Source organism: Nycticebus coucang, chromosome 1, assembly GCF_027406575.1.
Source record: "Nycticebus coucang isolate mNycCou1 chromosome 1, mNycCou1.pri, whole genome shotgun sequence".
NCBI classification, from domain to species: Eukaryota; Metazoa; Chordata; class Mammalia; order Primates; family Lorisidae; genus Nycticebus; species Nycticebus coucang.
Window position 1 is genome coordinate 95,282,263 of NC_069780.1, and position 6,207 is coordinate 95,288,469.

The 6,207-nt window shown below is 40.6% G+C and overlaps 1 pseudogene across 1 annotated transcript; it reads left to right on the forward strand.

The window, feature by feature from the left end:
* The first annotated feature begins 5,167 nt into the window (after positions 1-5,167).
* LOC128588930 (nuclear transport factor 2-like) lies at positions 5,168-6,005 on the forward strand (annotated as a pseudogene). Its single transcript, XR_008380821.1, has one exon. The product of XR_008380821.1 is annotated as a nuclear transport factor 2-like (transcript).
* The last annotated feature ends 202 nt before the right edge of the window (positions 6,006-6,207 follow it).

Genomic DNA, 6,207 nt, shown 5'->3' on the forward strand with positions numbered 1-6,207 from the left:
CTAAGAGTTTCATAGTTCTCTTTCTAAAGATCTTTCACGTCCTTTGTTAGATAAACTCCCAAATATTTCATCTTCTTTGGCACTACTGGAAACAGAATAGAGTCCTTTACTGTTTTTTCAGCTTGACTATTGTTGGTACATATAAAGACTACCGATTTATGAATGTTGATTTTGTAACCTGAGACGCTGCTGTATTCCTTGATCACTTCTAAGAGTTTTGTAGTAGAATCCCTGGTGTTTTTAAGATATACAATCATATCATCTGCAAAGAGTGAAAGTTTGATCTCTTTTTACCCTATATGGATACCCTTGATTGCCTTTACTTCCCTAATTGCGGTGGCTAAAACTTCCATTACAATGTTAAAGAGAAAAGTGGAGACAATGGGCAGCCTTGTCTGGTTCCTGATCTGAGTGGAAATGATTCCAATTTAACTCCATTCAATATGATATTGACTGTGGGTTTGCTGTTGATGGCCTCTATCAGTTTAAGTAATGTCCCTTCTTTACCAATTTTCTTAAGTGTTCTGATCATGAAGGGATGCTGGATATTATCAAAAGCTTTTTCTGCATCAATTGAGAGAATCATATGGTCTTTGCTTTTTAATTTCTTTATGTGCTGATTTATACTTATAGATTTATGTATATTAAACCAGCCTTGAGACCCTGGGATAAAACCAACTTGGTCATGATGTATAATTTGTTTCATGTGTTGCTGGATTATGTTTGATAAGATCTTGTTGAATATTTTTACATCTATATTCATTAGTGATATTGGTTTATAATTTTCTTTTCTTGTTGGGTCTTTTCCTGGTTTGGGGATCAGGGTGATGTTTGCTTCATAGAATGTGCTGGGTAGTCTTCCTTTTCCCCCCACATTTTAAAACAGGTTGAGTAATATAGGTTCTAGTTCTTCTTTAAAGGTTTGGTAGAATTCTGACGTGAAGCCATCTGGTCCCAGGCTTTTCTTTTTAGGGAGATTTTGTATGGCTGATGGTATTTCAGAACTTGATATTGGCCTGTTGAATATTTCCACTTGATTCTGGCTAAGTCCTGGAAGGTGACATGCTTCCAAGTATTGATCAATTTCCTTCAGATTTTCTTATTTCTGAGAATAAAGTTTCTTGTAATATTCATTAAGGATTTTTTTAATTTCTGAGGAGTCTGTTGTTATTTTGTCTTTGTCGTTTCTGATTGATGAAATTAGAGATTTTACTCTTCTTTTCCTGGTTAGGTTGGCCAAAGGTTTATCTATTTTATTGACCTTTTCAAAAAAACAACTTTTTGATTTATTGATCTGTTGTATAATTCTTCTGTTTTCAATTTCATTTAATTCTGCCTCTAATTTTGGTTATTTCTTTTCTTCTACTGGGTTTATGGTTGGAATGATCTTTCTTTTCCATTTGTTTGAGATGTCCCTTTAAATTGTTAACTTCCTCTCTTTCCATTCCCTTGAGGAAGGCTTGCAGTGCTATAAATTTCCCTCTTAGGACTGCCTTTGCGGTATCCCAGAGGTTCTGATAATTCATGTCTTCATTGTCGTTTTTTTCCAAAAATTTGGCAAGTTCCTTCTTAATCTCATCTCTGACCCAGCTATCATTCAGCATAAGGTCATTTAACTTCCATGTTTTTGTATGCGTGTGTAGATTCCTGTTGTTACTGAGTTCAACTTTTAGTCCCTAGTGGTCCAAGAAGTTGCAAGGAATAATTTCTATTCCTTTAAATTTACTGAGGTTAGACTTGTGACCTAAGATGTGATTGATTTTGGAGTATGTTCCGTGGGCTGATGAGAAGTATGTGTATTCAGTTTTGTTAGGATGAAATGTTCTGCAGATATCTGCTGAATCCAAATGTTGGATGGTGTGCTTTAAATCTAAAATTTCTTTGCTCAGCTTCTTATTGGAGGATCTATCCAGCACTTCCAAAGGAGTGTTGAAATCTCTGACTATTATGGAGCTGGAGGAAATCAAGTTGCTCAATTTATAAGAGTTTCTCTTATAAATTGAGGCACATTCTGGTTTGGTACATAAATATTCATAATTGAAATCTCATCATATTGAGTATTACCCTTAACAAATATGTAGTGACCATTCTTATCTTTCTTTACTTTTGTTGGTTTAAAGCCTATTGTGTCAGCAAATAGAATTGCAAAACCTGCTTTTTCTGATTACCATTTGCCTGAAATATGGATGACTATCCTTTCACTCTGAGTCTATATTTATCTTTTAAGGTAAGATGTGACTCTTGTATACAGCAAATATCTGGCCTGAGTTTTTGTATCCAGTCAGCTAACCTGTGCCTCTTTAGGGGACAGTTTAAGCTGTTCACATTAATGGAGAATATTGATAGGTCTTGTAAAATTTTGGGTATTGAGTTTTTCGAAAGTCCAGTGGACATTTTTCATCCTTTTGCCACTGTGGAAATTGGAGTTTGATCAAAAGTTTCTGAGTGAGTTTACTTTTGTGGTAGAAGATTGGGGTGGTCGTTATGGAGGATAGATCTGAGAATATCCTGGAGAACTTGTTTGATTATGGCAAATTTCTTCAACATATGAATGTCATTAAAGTATTTAATTTCTCCATCATAAATGAAACTCAGTTTGGCTGGATACAGGATCCGGGGTTGAAAGTTATTTTGCTTTGGGATATTAAAAGTCAATGACTACCCTCTTCTGGCTTGAAAGGTTTCAGCAGAGAGATCTGCAGTTATTCTAATCTTCTTCCCTTTGTAGGTAATAGATTTCTTGTGTCTAGCTGCTTTCAGAATTTTCTGCTTCATATTGACACTAGTGAAGTTAATTATGATGTGCTAGGTGATGTCTTATTCAGATTGAGTCGTGGTTGGGTTCTGAAACTGTCTGCTGTCTGAATTTCAGGATCTTTTGACATATCTGGAAAATTTTCTCTCATAATTTCATGGAGAAGGGCCTCTATGCCTTGCAAGGCCACTTCGTCACTTTCAGGGATTCCAATGAGGCAGATATTAGATTTCTTCGAATTATGCCAGAGCTCTCTGAGAGAATGATCCATTTTTGCTCTCCTTTTCTCTTCTTCTTTGAGAGTTTGGGAGCATTCAAATGCCTTGTCTTCAGTGTCAGAAATCCTTTCTTGTGCCTGCTCCTCTCTATTACTGAGGTATTCTTCTGTATTTTTCAGATTTTTGAGGGCTGTAAGTTTTTACTTCAGTGCATCAAAATCTTTAGTGTTTTTGTCTTTAAATTTATTAAATTCTTGAGACAATTTTTGAATTTCTCCTCAAATTTCCAATTCTGACTTTTGAATTGCTCTTCGGATTTCTTAGTGCAGATTTTCCTCCATTCTATTAATGTTGTTTGCAGTCTAAATTCTGAATTCGATTTCTGACATCTCGGCCAGCTGTTTATGAATGGGATCTTCAGTTACATCTGGCATATTTTTCCTTGGGGTGGGGGTTGATCTATTCTGGTTATTCATGTTACCAGAGTTTTTCTGCTGATTGTTTCCCATGATTGTTTTACACCATTTGATTTTTTACCCTGGAGCCTTGTCGAGGACCCATACAGTGCTGCTGCCTGAGATGTTTGGGACCTATTTGATGTTGTGGGGCTAACTGGTTCTGTCTTGTTTTCAGCTGGTCTCTGTTTGCCCCTAGTGAAACAGTTACTCTGGGTTGAAGTATCAGCTGTGGCAAAATACCAGCAATTAAGTCACTTTGCCCCCCACAGGCAACAGTTGTAAAAGGAAAATCAAGCCTTCCTACCACCACACACCCAGGGCACCACTTGAATAGTCCTCAGGTGATTGGCTCAGTTCAAAATGTCCAAATCAATTGTCTCAGTCAGCACCTGTCTCAGGTGGGAGTGTTTAAAAGGTTTCTGGCAACTGGAACACAGGGGTCTGGTGACAATTCAAATATGACTTGCTCCAGTGCTCCATGATGTCTGGAGGACCCACCCAGCAAACAGATTAGTCTGGGAAGGTTGATGCCTCCTTCCCCACCTTGCAGCTCTGTCACACCCAGTCACTGCTAGCCCCTCAGGGCTGTGACCCAATCAGTTGTCTCTAAAGAGCAGATACTCCAGAAGTTTGCACCTGCCTAAATCACAAGGAAGTCTGTGTCTGCTCAACCAGCTGCTGCTCTCTGCCTCTATCCAGCAGGGGACGGTGAGGCCTGTCAACCTCTGGCACTCTATGGAGGCTGGGGAGTGTTCACTCAGTTCCAGTCCTGCCCTTGTTTGATGTTACTGGCAGAACAGAACAACCCTGGGGGATTTTATTTTGGTCCCTGCTAAGATCATCTGCAGAAGAGGGGCTGATTTGAGTTCCCAGCACCTGTGCCTCAGTCCCTATCTTTACTCATTCAGGTTTGTATTCGCAGCACGGTTAGCTGTCAGGTCTAGCCTCCTGTCCTCCTTTGTCTATAGGCTGATGATCCCCTGAGGGCCAGGTATGTCTTAGGCTCAGTAAAGCTGTCCTCTGGGTCAGCCCTGCCTTTGGAGTTTCCCGGCTCTGCACGTGCGTTTTCTAGTCCCCGCATTCACCCAGGCCAGTAGTGCCTCAGGCAAACCCTTTACTTACAGGGCCTGTGTTTCAGTCCCAGATCTGTTCTGTGGTGGTTGTCATCTGAGAAGATGCCCGGCCTCCTCTGGTTGTGCAGGGAGACAGGGGGAGTGGCTTTGGGATATCTGGGAGTAGGCCTTGTTGTTGCTAAAGACAGCTGCAGCTCTGTGCCTCAGGGCACTGCCGCTCTGGCGTGATTCCCTCTCAGCCAACCATCGTCTCCTCACTCCCATGCCACAAAATCAGCACTAACCAGCTGCAGTCCAGGTCCTATTCACACCCCTTGAGAAATCACCCAAGAATCTGGACTCCTGGGGGACAGGCCCCCAGACCTCAGAGTGAGAGTAGATGGGAGTGCTGGGAGCTCAGAATTGTAGGTCATAACACCAAACTCATTGAGACCAAATGAGCAAATAAACAGATACCAAGGCTATCAGACACACGAGCCCATAGATGCACAAACAGACAGAGACACATAGACATACAGACAACACCCACGACAACAAAGAACAACTACAATATAAATAGTGGTAATCGTAAAATAATTGAAAAAAAAAGTGGTGTTCATAAAAAAGTTAAAAAAGGAGAAATTAAAAATAGAAAAAATATAAAAAAAAAATAATAAAAGACCGCGCTAGGTTGCCGCCACTGCTGCCGCCATCGTGCCAGCCCCTTGGGTCTCAACGAGTCTGGGTGACACTCCAGAATGGGAGGCAAGCCAATTTGGGAGCAGACTGGATCCAGCTTTATTCAACATTATTACCAGTTATTTGATATTGATGGAACCCAACTAGGCGCAATTTACATTGATGCATCATGCCTTATGTGGGAAGGACAGCAATTCCAGGGGAAAGCTGCCATTGTGGAGAAGTTGTCTAGCCTTCCATTCCAGAAAATCCAGCACAGCATCATGGCATAGGACCATCAGCCTACTCCAGATAGTTGCATCATCAGCATGGTTGTGGGCCAGCTTAAGGCCGATGAAGATCCCATTATGGGGTTCCACCAGATGTTCCTATTAAAGAACATCAATGATGCTTGGGTTTGTACCAATGACATGTTCAGGCTTGCCCTGCACAACTTCGGCTGACCTCCTCCTAGCCAGGGACTCATGCTGTTTCCTCTTCCCTCCTCTTCCCAATACTATTCACACTCCTACAGATGCTCCAAATATCATACACAAATGAGCAAGGCTGCAGTGGAAGTGAGTGCAGTGCGCTGCTGCCACCGAGGTGTTGTGCATGATGTTTGGATGCTAGATTAGTTGCATCTGACAGGAGAAGTTTGTGTTGTTACCAGCACATGCCTTGGAAAGACTTAAGTAATGCAAAAGGTTGTCCTTTTTTTTTTTTTAATCTACTGACAAATTGCTCTAGTAACCCAAAGAAGTGAAGGAGAAAGCAGCTGCCTCACTGCCCAGATATTGATTTGTTCAGATGTTTCAATGCCTCATGATACAATAAAACCACAAAAATTGGGGCACATCTACGGTGCATCTTAGAATGGGTACAGGCGAAACTTACTAAATGCAGAATACAAATGCCTACATACAGTAACTAAGAAAATGCCATGAAGGCTATGTTGAACAGTTTGATGAGAATATTTTAGATTGTATATGAAACCCACACATTGTACCCCTTGATTTCACTAATGTACACAGCTATGATCTAAC